This window comes from Macrosteles quadrilineatus, unplaced genomic scaffold (assembly GCF_028750875.1).
Source record: "Macrosteles quadrilineatus isolate MER2022 unplaced genomic scaffold, UCM_ALF_1.0 Scaffold_8__2_contigs__length_117827958, whole genome shotgun sequence".
In the NCBI taxonomy this organism is placed as follows: domain Eukaryota; kingdom Metazoa; phylum Arthropoda; class Insecta; order Hemiptera; family Cicadellidae; genus Macrosteles; species Macrosteles quadrilineatus.
The window spans coordinates 9,573,927-9,600,833 of record NW_026542601.1 but is presented as its reverse complement, the minus strand read 5'-3'; the positions used below and the strand labels follow the sequence as shown (position 1 = coordinate 9,600,833).

At 35.2% G+C, this 26,907-nt stretch overlaps 1 protein-coding gene across 4 annotated transcripts in view; it reads right to left on the bottom strand.

The window, feature by feature from the left end:
- Positions 1-26,039, bottom strand: part of LOC129001042 (protein tweety) — an 80,346-nt gene extending 54,307 nt beyond the window's left edge. For all 4 annotated transcript variants that reach the window (XM_054428186.1, XM_054428184.1, XM_054428185.1 and 1 more), the window contains exon 1: positions 25,933-26,039. The gene's annotated coding sequence lies outside the window, so the exon portion shown is untranslated. The remainder of the gene's footprint in view (positions 1-25,932) is intronic.
- Positions 26,040-26,907: the final 868 nt, after the last annotated feature.

Below are 26,907 nucleotides of genomic sequence, written 5' to 3'. Positions count from 1 at the left end.
GACAAGATCTGAAACATAATAAGTGGCAACAGCTGATAACAATAATCAGTTGACTAGGGGAAAAGCCAATGACAATAGATATAAGTTGCGACAAGATCTAAAACATAATAAGTGAGAACAGCTGATAACAATAATCAGCTGACTATAGGAAAAGCCAATGACAATAGATATAAGTTGCGACAAGATCTAAAACATAATAAGTGAGAACAGCTGATAACAATAATCAGCTGACTATAGGAAAAGCCAATGACAATAGATATAAGTTGCTACAAGATCTAAAATATAATAAGTTAGAACAGCTGATAACAATAATCAGCTGACTATAGGAAAAGCCAATGACAATAGATATAAGTTGCGACAAGATCTTAAACATAAGTACTATCAGAGATAAAACATACTCCCTTAGTAGATATCTCGTCCTTATGGAAAAGCTTAAGACAATTTTATTATTAGTTATGTACAGTGTACTGTAGAGGTAGTGTTTTGTTTACAATTTGTTTCTTGTTATTCCAGTCATTAAAACCTCGTTTAACCAAATAATACAATCTAATCATAAACAATAACTCGTCTTCTAGTAATATAACCAAACAGTAAAACGCAAATCAAGACATTATCCCTAAAATAACAGAAACAACATTTCGTCGGCACTTTCGCCCAGTGTCATCATACACGAACTAGACACGAAAAACGAGCTTCAAAATTTACAATGGGATGGGTGGATGAGGAGTCTACTTGTGTTGGTTAGTCTATATGGTAGGCCTACTATCTGATAACAATAACCAGTGTAAATAAAACAGCTGACAGCAAAAACCACGCTAATACCAAACAAGTACCATTGTTGTCTTTGAATCGCATAAGGAGCCTTATCACCACATTGTAGAATCTGAAGCTTTTTTATTCGTGTTTAGTGTTTGTAAAGTCTAAGAATAATTGTGACTAAATGTTTATTTACATTTATTTTAGTGGTAGATTTAAAAGTTGGTGCTTTAACTAGGTACGGTAAAAAATAAATAGATAAATATAATATACAAATATAGAAACTGGCTTGGGGCCACTAAGGAACATTTTGTAGGACCTTTTGAGGGTTTGGCGCAATTGAGGAACTCTTTGGCGCAATTAATGCACGAGAGATCTAAAAAAACCTACACGATTTTGATCTAATCGAATTGCCAATGAAAACTACAAGTAGTTTGCAATATGGTTTATTTCAACCTGTATAACAGAGCTTTCGTGTAGTAAATGGACTAATATTTTCCAGTGGTTTCACGTTAGCATACAGAAATAAGATGTGTTTTCCTCGTAAAATATGATCGAGTAAATTAGTTTTTCCAAGACACTTTCCTCATCACAGTGTATATTACTTTTGCATAGCGGCACAGACAATATATTCTACGACAATGTATTCTCTGTTGTAGCGGTAACTAAAGAGTGCACGATTCCACTACGAATCAATACTCAAATTATACCTGCATTCTTTTCCTTGTGCCCTTATTATACGAGAAACTGGTGCTGACAAGCACAAGCTCACAACAATCCCACTATATGTGCAATGTTCGTGACCAGTTATAACAACAGGTGAGTTGCCAACGTTAACTTCTTTTGTCACGTGACTCATAAACTTTACTTGGAATACAAATGGCAAAGTTCAACAAGTACTGCATTTATACCGGTTTGAACCGTTGATAAAGACTTGACTGAAGTATAATATCTACAAAACAAGGCGAAATACTTCATTAAGCAAAATTATACACTCAGCAAAACATACTTTAATGAACTTGTCTCACATCCTAAAGTGACTAAAGTGACACTCTGATAAACTAATAACCACACGATCGAGTGTTGTTTTGCCTTTAAAAAAACTTTGTTAATTAACATGAAATTGCTAGATGATTAAAGATTTTGATGTGAATAAACAATCAAAAACTGATTTCCAATTGCTTTTCATCCTGTTTTCTAGGGGAAAATAATTTATTGAGTTTATTTTTAGATAACTAGTAGATAAGTGTAAAATATACAGTGAGGCTGAAAAGTAGCTTGCACTCCCCTTAACTTTTCAACCATTTAATATATTTAAATCAGTTTGCGGCAACCTTCTTATATATGAGGGGCTACAACAATTATGATAAATTTTTAAAATTTTGCACTTAGTAGGGGACAGCTCAAAATTTCCAAATATGAAGTATAGTCGAATATGAAACCATTTAACAGGTACAGTATTTACAAAACTAAACTATAACCATAAAGAAAATAGAAATCGGACCACAAATAACAAAATGTCAGCTAAAAATTAACTTTGATATATTCAATCCTTTAGTCCATGATAACTTAAACCCTGTAGCCATACCGTGTAGTCATACTACTTAAACTGCAAGCAAGCAAACACACTCAAAAATATTTTAGGAATGTAAGACAACAAAATAAACGTAAGCCTATAATGTTGTTGGAGCTATAAACTATTCATTCATTGCAGATACTCTCGAATACGTTTTCATATTTTACCAGCAAGAGAGCGGGAGCGGGGCAGGTGACGCCTTCAAGTTAATACAATAATATATGCAGAACACGGTAGGCAACCCGCGACACACCAGGACTGCGGAGCTGCATACCGAGCTTAGCGGCGCTACATGAATAAAAATATTGTGGGAAGAGTAATGACCAGATTATACATACATATTTTTCAAATTCATGTAATTTTTGTTATGGAGTTTACAAAATTAGTATACCACAATACATAAAATTGTTTACATCAAACACAATTCAATGTAAATGTAATGCAATACTAAATCTAGTGATTTGGTAAGACAACGAAATTAAGTAGGCTATTATCATTGGGCTAAATTAAAAGTGAAATGAATGTGACTCGAAAATTATTGTCTCGTGTGGAACAATTGAAATAAACTAATAATATTCATATTCATATGAAATTAGATAAATTACAGCCAATTGGAACTGTTCACCGGTAACGACTCTTACTAAGTGTAAAAAAATAATTTTAATATCACACACATTCATCTCAGTTTATTTTATTATAAGAAATTTTCATACTATGGTACTTTATGGGGATGGGGATACAGTATAAAATATGCTACGGTTTACAATTAGTTGCATCAACACACAAGTCGACATTTCGACGTTACCATGTTAAAATATACCCCCGCCGCAGCAAACCTACAGACTAAGCGAATTTCCATTAACCTGATTGGATTTACACTAAAATGCCTCCATAAAAATAGCACATGTATTTCCTATTTAAATAGAATTAGTTTAACGAGTACTTAGGTTTGCTGCAACAGGGAGGGTAAAAAGATTTTTTTTATAAAATGATAATAGTTTAGTAAGAAATAAAAGTATTTTCCAAAATCGATCAAAATATGTTCATAAACAAGCAAACTACAACAGTTGACTTATTCTCCATAAGAATAACATGGGAATTTTAAAATTACAATTTTTTTTAATTTTATCCGTAACAATTAGGCGCATAATAACGCTTCAATATACTAAATTATTTGTTTTTTAAGCTCTACAAAATGGTTTTAAAAGAAATTGTGAAATTTTGTGTTTTTAGGTTCAAAAATAGGAAAAACCTATTTTTACCCCATAAAACCCCCCATAAACCCCCGTTCCCATAGTCCGATCATGCTGGTTCGCGAACTCATTCAAGTTTATCCCGCCTTACACCTTCAAACCAAATTTTATCACAATCGGACAAAAATTACTCAAGTTTTCGTGCGGATGGACACACACATATATATATATATATCTATACTTATAAAAGGCAAAGCCCTCACTGACTCACTGACACACTCACTCATCACTAATTCTCCCACTTCCCATTTACCTAGGAGGCTGAAATTTGGTACATTGATTCTTTAGGAATTAAATAGGAAAACTAAGTTGTTTTTATTCTGATCGGACTCTCGGGCTTCGCCCCAGTGGCTCTGGAGTTTCCCATGTTAGCCTTATGATTTTTCATATTTAAAAGGAATTGATGAATCTTAACAGCTGTTTCAATTAAACAAGTTGGTTCTGTTCTATTATGTTCAATTGCATTAAAGTTACAATGATTACCAACAGGGTGCTGCACTATTATTTATTTTAATTTATGACAACAGCTAATTTGCAAACTAAAGGTGAGTGAGCGTAGCGAACGAACTTCAACCAGGAGGTGATTGAGCCATGCGAACGAAATCATCTTGAAAATTAAGAAGTTAAACTGGGCAAAGCCCGCGGGTACAGCTAGTCTCTATATATAGATATATAAAAATTTGAACGAATGGTGTTTTTGGCCTCTGGGGACATCAAAATGAAGAAGTAAATCGGTCCCGGGCTTAGGTCTTACCATGAGACCTACGGTAATAGCTACTTCCCTATAGGGAAATTCGCTAATATTCGCGATAAAATCGATTTCGCCCAACTACGGTAATTCTGCGACTAAATATTCAGGACGAGTGGAAGGGTTGATGTTGATGACACAATATGACAACGTCAAAGAGCGCCCCACGAGAGAGGCCGGAATTAGCTTCAGATCGACAAATAATAACAGTTTTGGTCGACATTTCCAAGAGTGGAAACTGTTCCTTGCATTCAGATTGAACCTACCTGAGCAGCTGAAACTTGCCGTATCCCTTGAATTACTCATACTACTTTAACTCCATCCGACTATTACAGAGAAAAACAGAAATCGCAGACTGCAATTAATTCCTTATCTACATTGCTAATAGGTTAAACAATGATTGTTAATTTTACATACAGAGAATGTTGTACCTTTTTTTCATGGCAACAACCTCTCTATTTTGTAATACTAGGCGCTATATACATGCTTTGGAATGGGGATGACACTCTGAAGAGAATTTAAAGCCTACCAGCCAGCGATATAAAAGAAAGGGTTAAGTAAATTTAACATAATTAAACAATAATAGGAAACATATTGTGCAAACTGTACATAGTCGAGTAAACGCTTACCATCACGTGGTCCAGGAGTCAATGATTATAGTAATTTACACGGGCGAGTTCATTTCCACTAGCTTATCTCCAAGACCGTCAACTTTTACGTCATGTGATTGTCACAGCTGTTTAACTATCTCGGTTAAGATAACAAATGTTCAACCAAAGAATAACAATCCTACTCTGGAAGCCAGGTAGCGCAATCGCGCCAAAGAGTTCCTTAATTGCACCAAGCCCCCAAACGATCCCAAAAGATGTTCCTTAGTTGCGTCAAGCCCAAGCCAGGTAGGGGTGGGTTGCCAGCAGAAGGAATGTCCTTGTTTACGTGACATCCTAACATAACAAATCCTAACCTAACCTACTCAATTATTTAAGAGGGCGGCCACTTGGTGCAGTTAATGAACGTGTCGGGTGGCTCCCTGGGGAAGTTGGCGCAATTCAGAAACACCCGACTACCTGACTCCGGTCAGTTGGCGCAATTAATGCCCGCCCAGAAGCCAGGGGTGTAAACCTAATAGGATTTCAAAACAAAAATAGTCCCACGACTCTGGTACGTTCATATAGGCTCTATTTTGCACAATTTTAGCTCAAACGGTCCAATTTTACATGACGAATATACTTACACACAAAACACATACTTTCCTATTTAGGTGAATTAAGATCCACCTTGAATAAGTAAATGTGAAAGTCGCCGCTTGCAGTAGCAGACATACCAAATAATTCACGGGGGTCCAATGGGATAAATTGTTTATGATCCCCCAGGTGGGCACTTGCATTGGGATGGTTGGGGGAGGAGAGGGGGAAACAAGATACACAGAGCCTCCACTCACTCCACTACACTACCGATGTAGAGTGTCTGTAGAAGCCCTAGAAACACCTGGATAGCATAGCAGTACTTCATTTGTATCACTCACACAGTGGCTTAAACAATTGCTTACCCTTGCGACAGGGGTGGGTTGTTAGAACTTGATTTGTCACTTGCGGCAAACTTGGACTTCGTAACGCATATTAATGAGATAAAATAACTCTGATATGCTTTTTTTGTTTAAATAAAATCTCGAATTTAAGGAGTTTAAAATTTTTTCCCCAAAAGCACGTTCACTATTTCAAATCTAACAAAATTAAAATATTACACTGGACAAATTTAACCGAGAGTAGAATCGGAAAATCGATAAACGGCTAGGGCTTTTTATTTAAATTATCATTTTACAAGTATACATTGCAAGCTATTGCGGATTTCTGGTTCAAGGTATAACTCTTACAGCTTCACTTTCACGTTCATAAGTAACAAGACTATTTTAGTTATGTGTTTAAAATAACAAAATATACAAAAGTAATCGTAAATATAATGTCCTTGACTGTGAGATCGAGTAAAAAAGTTATGCAAATAGAGGGGAAAAAGGGCTTAAAATGGAAAAACTAGTTATGAAGGAGGATGCCAACTTTTAAAGTGGGATTTCAATTCGCGTGAAGAGTACGCAAAAGTATTGGCTGCAAAAATATAGGAAAATGGGGTGTCATTTGAATGAAACATTGGGAGGTAAATAGGGACTTCTAAGAATAAAACCATAAAGTTGTATGTAAACTAGAGTGCGGATAAAAGGTATTGTAAGCAAAACGAAGTATGAAATTGCATTTCCTTGAGAGCCAGAAATACCTAACCTAGTTGGGTAGGTCTGTAAACACTCCATTACTACGAGCTACAGGCAGATGTGAGGCAGGAAGTACAAATTAACAGCTCCTTGACTATTTTGAACAACCCCCCACACCCATTATACAATACTGTACCCGCATCCCGCATCAGAAGTTGACTTGGGAGAATCACATGAGCGGCGAGGAATTGGGTGATTTGGTGGAAAAGTCAAGATTGGATTGTAAAATCAAAAGAAAAAAAGGTGGTGTTAGTTGTAAATGTTAGTTGTATTATATTGATTGTATAGTATACATATGTTAGTTGTATCGATTAAAAACGATCACGGTAAAGAGCGCTTAATAAAATCGCGAAACAGTTAGTAGTACAGTATAGAAATTTCTGTTATTTAGGTTGTAAATTGCGCCAAAGAGTTCCTTAACTGCGCCAAGCCCTCAAAGGCCCCAAAAAATGTTCCTTACTTCTCCAAGCCAAATCCAGGTAGGGGTGAGTTACCGGTAGAAGGAATGTCCTTGTTTACGTCTCATCCTAACCTAACCTAACCTATCCTAACCTAACCTAACCTACTCAACTATACAGTGAAAGAGGACCGCCACTACTTGACTTAGTTAATGAACGTATCGGGTGGCTCCCTGGAGTAGTTGGCGCAATTAATGCCCGCCCGTTATTTAGTCCCTGGTAGTTTTTCTTGTTACAGTAAAAACCCTGTTCCAAAAACTAATTGCTGGCTGAATACTTACTATCTAACATCTACAATCTGTTGGACAATCAATCAGTCAATCAATTAGTTAATAGCAAGATGACAAATTTATCAAACGAACAGTCACAGGCCAAACTAAACACGGCACCTATTATTTCCACGAGACGTTACAGTTAAAAGGGTTACAGAAAAATAATAATAAATTTAAAGTCTCCGACAAATAAGTGAGCATTATATCAAATGTTAGGTTATCGAAGTAATTAATTACGATAATACTGCATTACATCGGTTATCACTGCTCACTTGTCCAATTGATTGATTGTACTAGTTTTATAACCTCATCCCGCCGCGCTGTCTGGCTGGGAGCGTCAGCTGATTAGTAAAATCAATAAACATGGAGTAATGAGTAGAACACAGAGTACGATTCTGTATTCATTTATTGAACTTGTCGAGTAACCTCCGACAACCACGCACGTGATAACAGCATAACCGTGTTGACACGGAGTGAACTACGTTTTACATTCATGGGAGTTACATAGAGTAATAAACACACACGAAACACAAAGATGTGCTGAGATTTACAACTATCATGAACAAAGCTGCGTTTTCACTCACGTAGAGTAATAAACACAGTGTATAAACACGACTTGGATGTTGCTAAAATGGTTTACAGTTGCGCCTCTGACTTCAGTGTGGATTCAATTCCACAATCTGGATCATAGGTAGGCCTACCACAATAATTTGAGGAAGCTATGTTTTGAAATATCGTGTAAAATGCATTGAGTACAACGGTACGTGATAGTGGTAGAATCGCGGACGTTTAAATCTATGAAAATGAGCTAAGCGACGTTTACACTTCCGAGAAAAGTGAATCGAGTTAAACTAACACATACAAATAATTCGTGACCACGTGAGCACGCTTACCTTTAAACACGGATTAGAGAAGGTCGTGCATTAATTGCGCCAAAGAATTCCTTGAATGCGCCAAGACTGAAAAGGGTCCAAAAAATGTTTCGTAGTTGTGTCAAGCCCAAGCCAGGTAGGGGTGAGTTGACGGCAGAAGTAATGTCCTTGTTTACGTGTCATCCTAAACTAACTTCTCAATTATACAGTCAAAGAGGACCGCCACTACTTGACTTAGTTAATGAACGTATCGGGTGGCTCCCTGGAGTAGTTGGCGCAATTCAGGAATACCCGACTACCTGACTCAGGCCAGTTTGCGCAATTAATGCCCACCCTTGGAGGAGGGGTGGGTCATGAATAAGCTATAACGAACCTCGAGGACATAGATTAACAAATACATATGATACACAACTACGTTGTAGCATGGAGTAATAAAAATACAAACACAGAGCTGTGTGAGATGTAAATAGCGTAATAAACGTATAAAACATCGAGTAAGCTACACGATTCCCGCCGTAATTACAGCCTATACACCCGGGGTTGGCGGGAAACTTCCCTCATTAATTCTCAGTTTCCGACCAAAGGCGCTGCTTAGGTCGAGTTACCGTGTGATTTCCGGCTCGTAATTAACATTTCTTGGGGAGGATCGTCTTTAAAGCTATTTGTATTTGGATACGTTAGTATAACGAATACATTTATCAATAGAATAGTTTAACTCATCGGTATTATCTTCAAGTGTCACTCCTAACTCAAACAAACCGTATCAGTTCTGTCCATCAATATGTCTATATGCCATTCGACTAGTTAGTTTAATGTCTTTCTGTCAGTTTGTCTCATGTTATTCTGTCAGTATAAAGACTATTGTGTTAATACAAACTTTTTATGGGAATTGAAAAATCTATCTCGACTCAAGAGTGCGATCAACCTAACAATCATTGATATGATAAGATTGTATCTAGTTTGGTAAATTTAATTGGTTCAATCATAGACAAATAGAATTAAATATAGACCGATGACAGTGCTGAAGTTAGCATAAGTTCTGGCGTCCAACGCTAGGAGTGCCGTGTAGTTACGTAGCGCGTGCACCTAACTAATCTGCGCTCCAGGCAGTAGACGCCAGAACGTATGCTAACTGCAGCACTGCTGTCGGTCTATATTTAATTATATTTGTCTATGGTTCAATCGAGGTCCCTGAAGAGTATTGCTGCTATGAGGTAGTGTATCTATAAGTATAAAAGAGGATGTTTGTTTGTTTGTTTGGGGGTGATAAACTCGGACACCGCTGAACCGATTGCCACGAAACTTGGTACATACGTGTAGAATGTCATGGAATAGGTTTATACACCATCAATTTCGTGATCCGGCCAATAGGCTCCGCCCCAGTGGCTCTGGAGTTTCCCATGTTAACCTTATGAGAAATGGAATTAATGAATCTTAACAGCTGTTTCAATTAAACAAGTTGGTTCTGTTCTATGATGTTCAATAGCATTAAAGTTACAAGGATTACCAACAGGGTGCAGCACTATTATTTCTTTTACATATTTATGACAACAGCTAATTTGCAACCAAAAAGGTGAGTGAGCGTAGCGAACGAGCTAACCTGAAGGCAAGTGAGCGTAGCGAACGAGCTAACCTGAAGGCAAGTGAGCGCAGCGAACGAGCTCCAACCTAAAGGTGAGTGAGCGTAGCGAACGAGCTCCAACCTAAAGGTGAGTGAGCGTAGCGAACGAACTTCAACCAGGACGTGATTGAGCCATGCGAACGAGATCATCTTGAAAATTAAGAAGTTAAACGGGGCAAAGCCCGCGGGTTACAGCTAGTATTATTTATATTTTAACGTTTTTGATTATCTTAAACACATGGATGATCTTATACTTAACTTCACGCTCTTTGTTGATCCTTCAACTAATTATTGTGATACGACAAAACCAATGGAGAAAATAGGCTAGAGCTTTCAACTGTGTACTAATTGAGTGAAAAACCAACCACAGCTAAACAACAAAATTGGAAGACTTTGAGTCTCCAAAAAAATATAATTCAGAAAAATGCAGATTTTCTTTGTACTGTGCTAAAAACACAACAGTGTACAATACATAGGGCAACTGCTAGCACACTATCAGTGATCAGCAAGTCACTTATCAGTCATCAGACGTTTTCTTCCCTACCTCCCCATACACTTGACACTCTCCACCCTCCAGCACGGCCTACACAAGTACTGACAAGTGGGAGTGATTATTGAGTGCATTGCACAACCACATACGTACCCAACTGTTTCCCTATACGTTATTGTGAATGAAATAAATCATTTGGAAAGGTAAACATAACTTATGGATTCATACCAAATCACAACACAAAAAATTTGTGTGTTTTCTAAAGCATTTTTTCTGCGTCTGATTTAACCGAATATTGTAATAAAATACCCCCGCCGCAGCAAACCTGCAGACTAAGCGAATTTCAACTCGTCTGATTACATTTTTACTAAAATATTTCCATAAATAAGACATATTATTCCCTATTTAAATAACATTAGATTTAACGAGTGCTTAGGTTTGCTGCTACGGGGAAGGTAAAAAGTGTTTTTTGACCATACGTCAATAGTATAGGATAAAATAAATAAATTTGCCAAATTTTATCAATATATACCCATAAACAAGTAAACTACAACAATTTTCATTTTCTCCATAAGAATAACATGGGAATTTTCAATTACACTATTTTTGAATTTTCTCCGTGACCGTTAGGCATACAACAGCGCTTCAATATACTAAATTATTTCTTTTTTTAAGCTCTACAAAATGGTTTAGAAAGAAATCGCAAAATTTTTTGTTTTTAGGTTCAAAAATGGGAAAAACCCATTTTTACCCCATAAAACCCCCCATAATCCCCCGTTCCCATGGTCCGATTATGCTGGATCGCGAACTCGTTCGAATAAACGTAAGTTTACACGTTTGTACCAAATTTCATCAAAATCGGATCATTTTTGCTCGAGTTATCGCGCTAACGGACACATATATATATATATATATATAAATATATATATATAAATATATATATATATACCGGTATATGAATTTGAATGGATGGTGTTTTTGGCCTCTAGGGACCTCAAAATGAAAAATTAAATCTGTCTCGGGTCCAGGTCTTACCATGAGTACTACGGTAATAGCTTATTCCCTATATGGGAAATTCGCTAAAACCATAACAGCAAGACTTATACGTGGTGATAAGGTAAAAATGGATAAATAAACCAATACTAGTTAAGTACTGGCAAGTGAAATCTAAAAAAATAAAGAGTAGTCGGAGGAAAGAGGGAAAATATCGAAAGAAATCTATCTACAATAAGTGGAGGAGACACGTCACATATAGACAATGGGAAACAGGAGCTGACAAATAAATGGTGATGACGATGTCTCTACTTCCTTTCAAAATATAATAAGCAAAACTTGGACAGAAATATTTCTCGGGTAAAAATAAGCGTTGTCATGGTGTAAAAATGTTATCGTTATAAGTAGATTGAACGCTATCAAGGTGTGATAGAATCCCAATAAGTCGGATAACAGTTCCCTAGGGTTACGTTGATAAAAGGGTACGATTATTTTGACACGCTGAACACAGTTTATGGTCCCTTGGCTTAGATTACAGCCCATGGTAGGCTTAAATATAACATTGCACGATAACCTTTGCATACAGCGCATAATTTTTGCTAGTTTTATAAGTGTTTTAGCGAATTTCCCATATAGGGAATAAGCTATTACCGTAGTACTCATGGTAAGATCTGGACGCGGGACCGATTTTTTTTTCGTTTTGAGGTCCCTACAAGCCAAAAACACCATCCATTAAAATTCATGTATATATATATATGTGTCCGTTAGCACGATAACTCGAGCAAAAATGATCCGATTTTGATGAAATTTGGTACAAACGTGTAAACCTACGTTTATTCGAACGAGTTCGCGATCCAGCATGATCGGACCATGTGAACGGGGGTTTACGGGGGGTTTTATGGGGTAAAAATAGGTTTTTCCCATTTTTGACCCAAAAAACATAAAATTTAGCAATTAGCAACAAATAATTTAGTATATTGAAGCGTTATTATGCGCCTAATGGTTACGGAGAAAATTCAAAAAAATTGTAAATTTAAAATTCCCATGTTATTCTTATGGAGAATAAGTAAACTGTTGTAGTTTGCTTGTTTATGAACATATTTTGATCAAATTTGGAAAATGTTTTTATTTCTTACTAACTATTAACATTTTACAAAAAAAAAAGTTTTACCCTCCCTGATGCAGCAAACCTAAGTACTTGTTAAACTAATTCTATTTAAATCGGGAATAACTGTTATATATTTTTAACTAGACATTTCAGTGTAAATCAAATCAGTCAAAAGGAAATTCGCTTAGTCTGCAGGTTTGCTGCGGCGGGGGTATTTCCTTTTTCCTCGAACAATAACCTTATCATTGAATGTATTTGCAATGTTTCTAAGTTCTATACATCATACAATCTACCGGGTGATAAGGATAAAGCCCATTATCTACGCCTAACTGGTGCAAATTGGTGCAATTTTCATTGCCGCAAGCACCGCTGCTAAACAGTGGCTACGCTGAAATGCAGTACTAAGCTACTACTGACGATGTAGCTAATAACGATAAATAAATACAATTATTAAGGAAGTGAGGGGTTTTCAGATACAATTCTGGTTTTCAAAACAACTCTTGTCCTTAAAATATCCACAAAAACAATCCATACCGACGGTATATTAACACAACAACGCAATGGAAGAGTAAACTATTACCACATACTTGCATGTTATCCACAAACAATGGAATACTTATCCTAGTGTGAGGATAAAAGTATTGTACCTATGATTACCCTAGAGAATAAAAATTGCAATCGAATAATTTAATTGATTTGAACTTGAATTGCTTGCGACTTGTACAGTGATGAATTAGAGATACATTAAAACGTTTTCATGGCGTAAGATATTTAAAATAAAAATTGTAAAAAAAAATACTTAAATATCCTTAATAATATCTACAAAAATATTCGGAAAACACAATACTTGCAATTCAAAACTACTTTCGAACAGCGTGGTTGCGGTATTGCTGAAACGGTAATTTTATAACGTCGTCCAACCTGCTCCTGTACTGGATGAGAAATGGAGAACAAAACCGCATACGTTTAATATATGCAAAAAACCGCTTATATTACCATAGAAAACCACTGAACACAGACAATTCGCCGACTTACAAAATATTCTATATTTTTACTAGTAAAAACAACAACGAATTAATTATTTTATAAGTAGTTGGTAATTGACTCAAATTAAAAACGCGCTTCATTTTATGTCGTGTACTACTCCTACCGTTCAGTTTCATCTCCTAACACATTAAATAAGATATGTACGTAGGTTAAATATTTTGTAAAGCATAGATTTCTTAATTCGTAAGAGCAGGTCAAATAACAGGAAGCTGGAATTAATTTCCATAGGTTTTTTACCTTTGACACATAAAATAAATAGTTTTCCCCTACCATTTAATGGAAGCCCAAGATCACTCGGCAACTATTGCACCTAATCCAATCATTTTCAACCTTAACATATTTTTTACAGATTTTCTCATGGTAAATATTACCAAATAAGAGTAATCTTAGTATTAGACAAAGGAAAAACTACATAAATAAGTATTACAGAAACAATGGGAAAGTTCAAAGGTTGGTCACACTGCAGTTGAATCAGCTGATTATTCGAACACGTGAGATCATTGTTGTCATCAACTTGCCCTATTACGTCATCAGGGCTCACCTCTCTGTTGTGAATCATAGATATCTCACGTAGGCGTTGTTTTTCTCAAACAAAAGAGGTAACAAAATAAAACTGTGAATAAAAATTTTAAGTTAGGCTAACTATTTATGCACTGAAACACATTTTACTCGGTGTTCCTTTTATCATGTTTGAATATCAGTTTGAACTATCATCTTGGCATCTTTTGAACCTCAAGACAAAACGAAGGAATTATTAAATGTTATTTAATTCAATTCATTTGTCGTGTCCTTAACAATCGATTAAATTTAGCAGTCATTTAAGAATCTCAAATTGTTCATAATAATAGTCATTATTAGTAAATTTTCACTTTGAGTAAACATTTACCGGATACCGTATCAAGTATACCATCACATTTTAATTTGATTTAATAAATGTCGTTGCAATATGGCAATTGATCTTATAATTTGCTGTTACAAAATTATTCCCATCCTACATCGTAATATCGTAATATCGTATTCGTATTTGGATTTCTGTCACATTGTGTCAGAATAAATTGAAGTGCGATCGGAACATGTTAACAAACTAAGAATCGAATAGAAAAAAAAGAAACGAAAAAAAACACACAAGCAGTGGATTTTAGATGTTGCAGTGTACAGAGGGTTCTGTGGAATTCCAAATCTCCGACTCGAATGTCTTGATTTTTTGTGACCTTTTGTCACCCGATCATCCTGTCCCAACCCAAACAGCTGTTGCTACAGAGCTGTGGCGTCCTCAAGTCTGTGGATCAACCACATCAGTTTATAACCGAATGATATGCAAAGTTATAAAAAAATCTAACCGAAAGACTATTAAAGTAAGAAAGTTGAACTTGTACAAGAATGACTTTTTGTCAAAGCATGATATTCTATGGAGTGATACTGTACTATAAACAGTTTGTAAGGTAGGGCTGGTAAACGGTTTTAATTTGATCTTAAAAATGGGTCTTACTGTAGTAGTGTAGTGTCACAGACAATATAATACTTTAATGTTTATTAAAGATAATTTTAAACTTACTAATAATTTAATACTTTAGGTTTACTCCATTGTCTGTGGTAGTGTTTCTTGTTTGTAAGGCAACCACAGTGCAATACAATCATATACGAGTACAAAGTCTTAAAATTGGAGAACAATAGGTTGATTGTATTGTGTTAACAATATTGGAATTCAATACAAATTATTAATTTTCACACACAGTTAACTAAGAGAATAGCACGTAGCTCGTGGTATTTAGCACGTAGGTGTGATACAGCCTACTGTGCATTGACTTGCCTTTGACAAATTTTGGGCAAGATATTTACGAATCGTTTTAAAACTAACTAATCTAATCTTTGTTACCGATGTCCTGTTTATTGTTTTGTTGTACACTTGTTTATTTCATTTTTTTTAATTCTATACTCAAGTTTTTTGACAGCTTTACGGACGAAAATGAAAGACTGTTTACAGCTGTGAAAGACTGTTCGCCGAGTTCACCCACACCCAGCTGCCGTCGGTAGCTTGAAGTTTTAAGGATTAAACTATAGAGCGGCAACAGATGTGAAGATGAAAGTCCAGCTGGTCCTACAACAATGAGGGAGCTACTGCCACTGATATATCGTCGACAACGGATGGACCTGCGAGTCTCAGCAGTATTGTACACTAAATAAATAACGACCCCGCCTCAATAAATATGTAGCCTACATCACCCATCTTAAGGAACTAACGGATTTTTTCTTACAGATAAATGATTTTTTAGGGAATTTAAACAATAGCATATTGACCAACACGAACAAATCGTTCAAAATGTTTTACCGTAGCTGATGGTCATAATACATGCTAACATTCAGATCTCGTTAACACTGTTTTCCGTTACATGATCTGCTTGGATTATTAATAGCAAACACAAATACAGGAATCCAACCAAACATTGATCTCTTAAATTCAGGGTCTTAAAAATAGTTACTGATGTATTATTTATTTAAGGCAAAGAAAACGCATGGTGGAGAATATCAGATTTTTATAAAATTTGGATCAAGCTTAATGTGAACAGACTATATTAAAATTGTTGGAATGAGTTTTTGGACAATTGAAAAGGTAGTTTCCATCCCTAACAAACAATCAAGATTTTTTTATTGTTAACACTTTGTTACGTTGAATCTTTATTGTATACATGTTTTGTTCTCAACAATTTTAATGATAATTTTTAACCATCCAATAATGAAAAAAATGATTAACAGCGTTGTATAGATAAAAGGTATATGCATAGTTTAACAAATTTCAATATTTTATTGATGATTTTAAAATGTACTCGAACCCATAATTTTGCGAGTTTCTCTGCAAGAAAGCAAGGTACACTACTCATCAAGCCAATGACGGTGGCGACGTCCTGTAATCCAGCTACTAGGAGTCACGAATTGTGGATATTTTTATAGGCATGCAATGTGGATACGATACTTCCTGGTGTGGATATACGTCCGGACTAGTGAGTACTACGACTATCCACAGTACCATGCTGATACAGTAATTGGACCAATTTGTTAATATCAAGGCAAAAATGTGGCTCGGATTCCACTATAAACTGTAGATCTCTTAGTTGCCATTAGCTGTATGGGCTATTAATTAACAGCTGTGTCTAAGGAACATGTCGGCCTTAGTCACTAACAAGACTACAAGGTCGCACCACTCATCCTACACTCATCAATTCATACTTGGTTTAAAATACTTCTTTGTATGGTCGCGATTTCATTGAAAAGTATAAAAGTATAAGTAAATGTAATTTATGCTAAGCGTGAGCAAAAGGTAAAATACCTTATTATGAACCTGTTTCGGAAGAAATAAACCAACAATAAGCCATTATGTTGTATATTTGCCTGCAGCAATGGGTTTTTATATGATAATGAATGCTGAATAATTCGAAATTCCATGTCCACATCTTTAGCTGTATGTGAACAAATATCCACCATTGAAAAAAGGTATGCCAAAAAATATTTTTATCTTGGCGAATGTGTAGTATTTCCCTTGCTCGAATGTCTGAATGTGATGATGTTGTGGGTCGACCCATCACATCTGTTACACATCACCACGGGGTTCACGACACTACGTCACGACATAACGGAACCACTGCTGCCAACCACCGAGGGTGACGTGGGAATTTTCTTACAAAATGCACTAACATAAACTGTATGCCAGTTTTTAAACGATAAACGATACAATAGCACTGAAATATATGCTTTTGTCAATACGATTTCACAGGACTTTCAAGTTAATCGAAATCAGTGACTGCCTAGTGACCTTCTAAAATCTACCGTAAAGACTATCATTGTTTGGGGGGGGGGGGGGTCTAAGAAGAACATTCTAATCAAATTGATTTTTAATTACTCACGCCTAATTTTATTTCTGAAACTTTGGTTCGTTCTTTTTGTTGAATATTTATTTTTTAGCCTTATTATAATTCAAATAAATTATAAATTTAAAATAAAATTGAAAAGGTCATCGTGGGGGGGTTTAGAAGTAGGTGGGGATAATTGTAGGGGTCCCCATTTCATACACAAATGCGGGGGTCTTTGAGTAGATGAGTTTGAGAACCTCTGGTTAAAGGAAACCTTTTTCGTAACGGACACAAACACCTACTGGTACCGCACAAGTATATTTTCTACAGCACAATATAACGTAATATAATCAGTATCCGTAGAGGACGCGCGTAGATGCAATATCAGCTTTGATCTGATATACTGCTAAGTGACCTTTAGAGGCCAGACGGAGATAACGACGCCACAACCGCCTGAGGGGCTCTGAACATCTGAAGGGAAGGATCGCTGACATTTGACGTAATGGAGGGAGGAAAATAAGAAAATAAATCACCCAAATTAAATTTTAAGTAAAAGATTAAGTAAACAAATAACTTCTTGATCAGCATTGTACGTGTTATTAAATTTACGGAAAGTAAATAAAAGAAACGTCTTATAACACTTAAAACATATTATTTACGCTTATACTGTTACTCACAAGACGGTAAATATACAAAAAAGGGTGGTAAGTGCGGATCGATTTCGATTGGACACTCCAATCATCATCAGACCCTATTCATTTGCCTATTGGGTCTGATGATGACGAGTGTACTGAACTTGTGTGCGTTTTACAAACGGCAGACTTTTTCTTTTTTGACAGAAAATAATGAAGTATTCTTTAAAATAAACTATGCCTATTATAATGATAATGTGAGAAATTAGGTGAGTTTAATTTTAACATTAATTACTCATTAACTATAATATTATCCAACTCAACTGCCTTTGCACGTGAGAAACTCTCCACTTCGCCCACTAGTCACACAAATAACTATTTCACGTTAATGTATTTTCCAAATATTTAATTTATCTAAGGATATATCGAAATAAGCAGTGACACAAAATCTCCAAAATAACCCCAGCATATGGAAGTCTGAACAAAAACAGTGTCGGCAGCATGGCGCCGAATGGAACAAATCAAATTTGAGTTCCCCTCCCCACAGTGGGTCTTAACCCTCGGGGCTATATCTACCCATCTCAGGATATCAGGATTTGTAACTGAGCAATGTTTTCATTTCTGGAAAATCCCCCACATTTTTAAACGATGATAAATAATATTAATTATAACTTTCTCTGGTTTAAAGATAAGTTGTTTAAATATGTATGCTGATTTGAACGATGTTGAACAGTTGGGATCTTTGTTGTGAGCCACTCATGATACAAATCTTTATATCATTAGACATTTTTTTTACAAAACTTATTAGACAGCTTAAATGGACTAGATGGCATTTGTATTGTGTCATTTACGCTAACAATGAAGCATTTGAACAAAAGTTCAATAGTTAAAATTAGGGGTAGGGCCGTTATTTCAAAAATGCCACTAGCATAATGATGATATAAAATCAATTTTATCAAAGAGTATACCTTCAGAACAATAGACACAAATACTGTACAAAATACAGTACAAAATACTGTACTACCTCCGCAGCAAAACTGCAGAAGCGAATTCGCCTTGCTAGATTTCCACTAAAATATTCCCTTTTGTTTAATTCATTTCCTATTCTAAATAAAATTACAGTAATTGTAATAGGTAGGCTAATTAAGTTTGCTACTACGTAGAATGTAGTGATCGTCTAATAACCATCTACAGCCATCCAGGCTGCACAAAATAAGGAAATATCTCTTCGCCAGAAAATTACAACTATTACGTCACAACAACCCATTGGATGCGGACAGGGAAGTGCAACAATGCACAATGACGTCATGTGACCTTGCCGACTGGTTGTGTTGTGATCAGCTGACAAAACAAACAAAACCGGTTGTGCGTCGCTGCAACGCCGATCACGTGATCAGTCTGCACCGTTACCCAGTCGTGCGGGAGATGTGGGCAGCGATAACGGGCAAAAATGGGCCTCAGATCCATCTCAAATGTTCAGGTCTACCAACATGGACACTCGCAGACGAAATTAAAATATACTAGAACTAGGCTTCATTATTTTTCACCTACTTCAGAATGTTTATATTACGTGATGCTCAAAAATAAGAAAATACCGGTTTATCATTCAATGGGCCGAAGGTGGACACGCAATTTTTCGATCATATTATGACAAAAATCATTCAAAATTATTTTAATGGTGTTTTTTTAGATTTCCGCTATCACTAATCTCCTCCTTGGCCGGGGAGCGAGCTGGCGTAGAGGTTAGAGCGCGGGACATCAGTCCCTAAGGTCCCGGGTTCGGTCCCCGCCAAGTCACCAATGGATTTTACCTTCATATTGCCGCAACCCCTAGGTCTAGCCTGAAGTAATGTGAAAAACAACTGAATTAATAACCATGGCACGAGGCACAACAAGCATCACAAACTCTGATGTGTCGTTCATTAGCGGAATGTGGAGATAATCAGCTGTTTAGCATTCCCAGCGTCCCCGGACCGGAAGCGGTTGCTGCGATAAACCGGAAGTTGTGTGTGTCATCAGCTGATCAGCATATCAAAGCTTCTCTTCAAAGGTCTCTGACTACGTGTAGAACTTCCGGCGGGAGAATGGGAGATGAGAAATGAACGAGATGAAATTCGGATACACGACGAAGACTGGTTGTCCGGACGATAACAATAATTATTCAGCCACACATCGTAGAGCTATGCTTTGCTGTGTTGTGCGTGTAAAAGGTGGTTGAAAAAGAAACATAATTATATGTTCAATTAATATAATACCCCCGCCGCAGCAAACCTGACGCCTAAGCGAATTTCCATTTGGCTGAATTGATTTTCAATTGATCTATTTAAATAACATTAGGTTTAACGAGTACCTAGGTTTGCTGCTACAAGGAAACTAATAAAGTGTGTGTTTTAAGTAAAATAATTATTGCTTAGTATAAAATGAATATATTTGCCAAGTTTGATCAAAAGATATCCATAAACAAGCAAACTACAACATTTTACAATATTCTCCATAAGAATAACATGGGAATTTTAAATTTACCATTTTTTTAGTTTCTCCGTAACCAATAACCGTACAAAAACACTTTGATATACTGAATTGTTTGTTTTTTTAAGCTCTTTAAGAAGGTTTAGAGAAAAATTGGGAAATTTTGTGTTTTGAGGGTCAAAAGTGAGAAAAACCAATTTTTACCCCATAAAACCCTGTTCCCATGGTCCGATCATGCTGGATCGCGAACTCATTCAAGTTTATCCCGCCTTACACCTTCAAACCAAATTTCATCAAAATCGGAAAAAAATTACTCAAGTTATCGTGTTCACGGACACATATATATATACATATATAAAAATTTGAACGAGTGGTGTTTTTGGCCTCAGTGGACATCAAAATGAAAAAGTAAATCGGTCCTGGGCCTAAGTCTTACCATGAGACCTACTGTAATAGCTACTTCCCTATAGGGAAATTCGCTAAAAAGATAACAAACCAAAATTAAATATTAGGCCCTATTCTTCTCTCCCGGCTATGATACAAAGAGGAAGTCAGTCTTCTATCTTGGTACAGAAAGCACTTTGAATAAACAGAAAATTCAGAAACGTATTTTAATTTTTACTAAATTTAAGTATTGTAGCTACTTTTGCTGCCGGTGTATAAGATTTTTTTAAATTAAATGTTTACATTCATATTATAATGTAATTATTAATTAGTGTGTTATTAAAAATGTTATAAAACAAACATTTTTGAAACAGAAACCGGGAGGAAGAAATTTGAACATGTGAGATCTATGTTAAACACAAATCAACTCTTACCCTGTCCCAAATAGTCAAGTTGCGTTTGTGGGGTAACTTTAGTCATTGTGGGGGAATTTACGTTCTCGCAGTTGCCACAACTGCTTCCTTGAGATGATCTAGTTATCCCTATCTCCTTCTGAATAGTCACTGTTCAGCTGGACAGGACCACCAACCACCAGTAGTTATCTTATGATTAATTGGTATCCAACAGGCAACAGATGTTTAACCAACAAAAACATCCAAGATGAATTTATCAGACATTCCAAAATCAATACTTGTTAATTTCATTTTTAATTTTGACTGTTTCAATGACTTTGTTATAATGGAAATTTTTGTTATTTGGTGTACACATTTAGGACATTTCCCTTTCCTACAAAAAATTAAGGTTTCACAGTGAAATTCAATTTACTTAACTGAACAATCTTGACAGCTTCGGCCAAGATCAAGCTGAACAAGCGGCAAAATACTATACTATTATACCGGGTAAGTGATCTGTCCGTGCTTCACAACAGAGAGGAATTTTTAAGATAATTATCTGTTTTTTATCGTTTTATCTAGGCCTACCTACTGTATTATAGAGAGAGGGCGAGCTGGTGTAGTGCTTAGAGCACGGGACTTCGGTCTCTGATTGAAGCACCGGGGGTTTCAAATCCCACCAAATCACCAATGGATTTTATCCAAGTGATAATGCCACAACCCCTAGGTCTAGCCTGAAGTAATGTAATGCGAAAAACAAACCCGGCTCGTACCTAGCGTCCTAGTACAAAAAAACCTAGGAACTGTATTATATAGGCAAAACTGAACCATAGTTATTGGTTATTTTAATGAAAATATCTTTGGTATAAGTACCTATTTGCAATCGGGTGTGTGGCAGAATAAAAAATATTGTAAAACTTTATCGTGATGTAAAAATTGAAAATCTATGATAAGAGTGAAAAAGGTATACAAACCATTATAAATCAAAACAAATGTAAAAGCTGCTGCATCGTAAATATTTTCTAAATGTGATAAAAAAACAACTCCTTTAAATAATTGAGGTTCGTGCGCTTGGACTAAGTTCAGATGGAAAGTTTTCAATTACCGGTACATGTTTTGTTTTACACAACAAAACAAAAATCCATAACAATTGTTACAGAAACAAATTCGGGTGCACAAATTGTTTGTGTATTCTTGACCTACCAGAGAAACTGTTGGTTTTATAACCCTCTTAGTCAATTATGAGGTCCCCATACCCACATCCTGTTGGAGTAAATAGGCTGGCTCTGGCTATTGAGAGCTCTAGGACTATATAGGAGTTTGTTTTGCCTGCATGAATTCAGTTTAGGCCTATATGCCACAATATTACACAAGATTTAATTTAAGACAGTCTTAAACAATTACTTTTGATTGCAAAAACAAGAAAAAAAAGAATTATTTTAATAAAACTGGTTATGGAACCATTTTTTGTGCAAACCTTTAAATTTTGGACGGTTCTTAAAGGAATTTTAAATTATACATAAAACCAATTTAGAATATTGATTCTAAACTCTTTATCTGTAGGTAATTGCAATCTTCACTTTTGTGTAAGAAAATATTTTTGATAGGTACCGGTACAGTATAAATAATTACCATAAGATAAAAATCTAACATTGAAATATAAATTCTGTTTATTGATTGATAATAATTCAAAAGAAAAACAGAAAAAACAAACAGCAACAAAAAGAACAACTACTGAGTCGCAGAATCGATCCATAAATTAGCCAAGGCGAGGTAACGGTAAGCTCGGTCGAACGTGTAATTTACCTTCATTACAACGGAGGTACGAGGTAGCCGGGCAGTAATTACGGATCAGCACTCCTGGGATAAGATTACCTGGGGTGCATTTTGTTGTGTATTCTTTAGACCTTTACAATCTACCTAAGATTATTGACAATTTAAAAATGGAAACCAAGTAATAGGGCCTATAGCTTGAAATTAAATTTACGAATTTTGCTTGGAATAATATATGCTTAGGTCCCCCTACTCCCAAACAAAAGAGTATGTGTTGGAAAAGGGGAGGAACTCCAATGCCGGTAATTAATGAGAATATCAAGGACTGGTGCCTACATTATTTCTCAAATTTTATAAGCACTTGTCATAAAAGTATTGAAACTCAAGCCTTTAAAATATCTGGTTGATTTAGAAAAAAGTTGAAGTTTACTCTGAGAGAACTTTTTAAACTTAGATCACAAGTAAAACATGAGTCTTTCTATCTTTAATAAAAAAATTACAGCATACCTTCAAGCATATCTTGTCAGAGGAAAGTTTAAATTGAGTTTTTAAAGTATAGTAACTAGAAAAAATTGACAGGCTGGCTGTTATGAAATCGTGAGTCATAATTTCTTAACTACTCCCAATAATCCAAATAAATTCTATATTAACCACGATTACTAGAAAAATACCAGTATGGATCATAAACATAAACAAATGACGTTTTTGGCCCGAAAATAAACATTATTTAACATTGCTTAAATGGAACTGCCAAATCATATGTTCAATGCTATTAGTATAGGATTGGGGCCAACAACGTCATTTTGTTTATGTTTATGATCCATACCGGTATTTTTCTAGTAATCGTGATATTAACCCTTCAAACACCACGGATAATTTACTTACATTATGCATTCCAATCCAACAGTAAAGCCATCACAATATATATTACTATGTTGGTCAAGTGTTACTAACCAATAATATTGATTAAAAGTTTAATATTATTCAGCTAGGCCTAGTATGGCTATTTTGATAGTTGTGTCACCTTTGCGAAGAAAGACAGTTTACTCAGTAGGTACCTCTATACTTAAAAAAAGTCATGTTTTATCCATGTTTAAGGTCTATCATAAGTAATATTTAGGCCTATATTGTACAAGTTAATCGGTGTGTTGCAATGTAAAGTACCTCTGCTAGTTTAAGGAGAATAAAATTTGCATTACAGTACCCTACATTTTTTTTATGGTAGACTATGATCAATTTGGTTGTACTGTACATGAAACCAGTTGACAGGCAGAACTGTAATAGAGTACCTAGCTTACACTCAAACATGACAAGGGCTGATGTTGAAATCCATGAATCACCATAATGATAACTAAGTTAAATAGGTAAGTTATGTAGTGTTACATTTGGATTTATTTGAAAGGGTCTATTCTATTAGACACATTGGGCTTTCATCATTTTAAACAATATTTTGGTTTGTGTTGGTATTGCTTAAGTTAGCCTACTATATATTAAAATAAAAATTAAAGGTTATGTTAAATCCACATACTGTTTATTCTTGATATTTTTAATGTATTGTTGTAAAAGTGTTTTTTCTTTTCCTCAAATTAAATACACCTCCTTTTAAAAGGACTGTTTAAGCATGGTATGGTTTAGAAAGATAAAAGTCATTGTTCAGCCTAATGTAAAGTATTTGTGTACGTAATAATTAAGTGTTTGTTAGCAAATTAAGAGAGAAAATGAATAATTTTTAGGCATGGTACCTTGATACCTTGAAGAAAGCAGCCGTTGACCAGTAGACTGGAATGGGCCTTGTCATCAAAACTCAAAAACACACTAAAAAATTAAAGCTTTTTACTTGGTTTGGGAAGTGGCTGGTCTGGAAAGACAAATTCATTGAATAGTGTTGAGTATTTTTAAGTACCGTAGGTAATAAGTATTTGTGTGAAAAATTAAAATTGAAAATGAATCAACATTGTAACAAAACGAACCCGAATGGAATGTTTAAAATATTTTTACAAAATATTTTTTTTTGTGATCAGCTGTTGTTAAAATTACTTTATAAGTACAGGCTAAAATAACACATTAACTTAATCGCTTCTTAGTTATTGGACAGGTTAGTTTAAGCTGTTTTTAGGTGTTGTGTTGTGTGTGTAAGTTAGAACCAAAAGTTACTTTTAATTAAGTTATTGGAAATAAATACAAAATGCCGTAGGTACTTATAGCTAGCCTTAATTTTATTGTGTAATTTAGTTTCTTGACATTGGGGCCTACGCTAAAGAAAATACCGTAGGCCTAAATTAAGAGCTGGTAACTTATATTTTTTTTTAAATTTAACTCAATCCCACAAATAATTGGCTGGTTAATTAAATAGTTGAGCGAAGAATAGGCGTTCAAATTTCCCATAAGCTTAGCAAAATATTATATAGGCCTTAGGCTACTTATATTACAGGGCCCCCAGGTATAAGTCAATTGACAAGTTACTAGGGAATAAGTTAAATACCAAATGCTAACCTAAAAAAGTCATCAGTTGACGTTGTCAACTATGGTAGAGCTTAGATAGGAATACAGTAGTTCAATGTAGTGATTGATAAAAATAAAAATATCCTTCATTGAGCCTAATTTCACCACAACAGTTTACTCAGTTGGCGATGGCAACAAATGGCTTGAATCCACAAGGGGGTAAATGGAAAGGCAATGCAACAATGCAAGTTACTGTTTCTTAAACCTAAACCTCGACTTGTAATGTAAAATGTAATGTTACAAATTATCGGATTCGTTTAAGACAAACTAATACATTTTGTAACCCTATAAAATAAAATTTACTGTTTGATATCTACATTAAACATCCCCTACCACGCCCGGCATAGTAGAACCCCGGGCAGAATAAACTTATTGACAAGTCCAATTATCCTTGGTTAACAAACGATAGCTATAATTTAAAATTAAATATTTATAAATGTGTTGTTTAAGAATTAAATTAACAGTCTGTGAAACTTACCTTTATAGTTATCCAACAACACTACAAACTACGCAAAACTAGTACGCACTGACGTTTACTCTCCCGAACCTCAACCATCTTTGATTTTGACGAGCACTGCAGCCAACCAAACAAATACTAACTCAGAACTAAAAAATTACTTTTCAGACATTTTTGAATTGTTTCAATGAATATTAAATATTTTGGTTGGTTGAATATGCTTGAACGTATTTTTAAAACACGAAAATATAATTATAATCTCAAACGTTGCTCTCACAACTTGAGCATAGTTTTATTTTTTATGGGCAACACTGATAAATAGTAAGATTCACTAGCGCTCAGTGGGGAAATGTTGAACTAACGGTTTGACAGATCAATGAATGCCCGCGGGAAAAAGGCTTGTTTAAACACGATTCACGAAAACAAACCAAAACCATCCAAAACCAACCAAGTTTACACGATATTAGGTTGACTCGTTATCAATCCTGTTCTGGACAGATTAGTTTACATAACATTACAAAGAGACACCCTTGATTTAATTTTTCTCATCTGTGAGGAATATTTTTTCAAAGAACTGGAGAAAGTCATGCTGAATGAAATTTGAACACTACTAATATCCAATATTTAAACGAGTAAATGTGCTTTTTAGACCCCAAATACTGATTATGTGTACATTATGGTGCATATTTCTGCCATTAAATTGCTTGTTAATGATAAAAAATTGAAATGTTATTTACTAGATAGTCAGTAGTCCTAATTAAGATTCAATTTTCAACACTAAATTAAATTTTTATCTAATTTGAATTTTATTAGCAGTAAACATTTTGATTGCTTTAAAATTTGACAAAAATCTATAATGTAATAAATATATACATATATATTATTGAAGAGGATTTGATGATATACGGCCCTCAATCCGGCATGTATTTTTTGGCTGAACAGTTGAAGAGTTACCGTATTGGAACAAAAAGAACAAAAATAATGCTAGAAAAAATC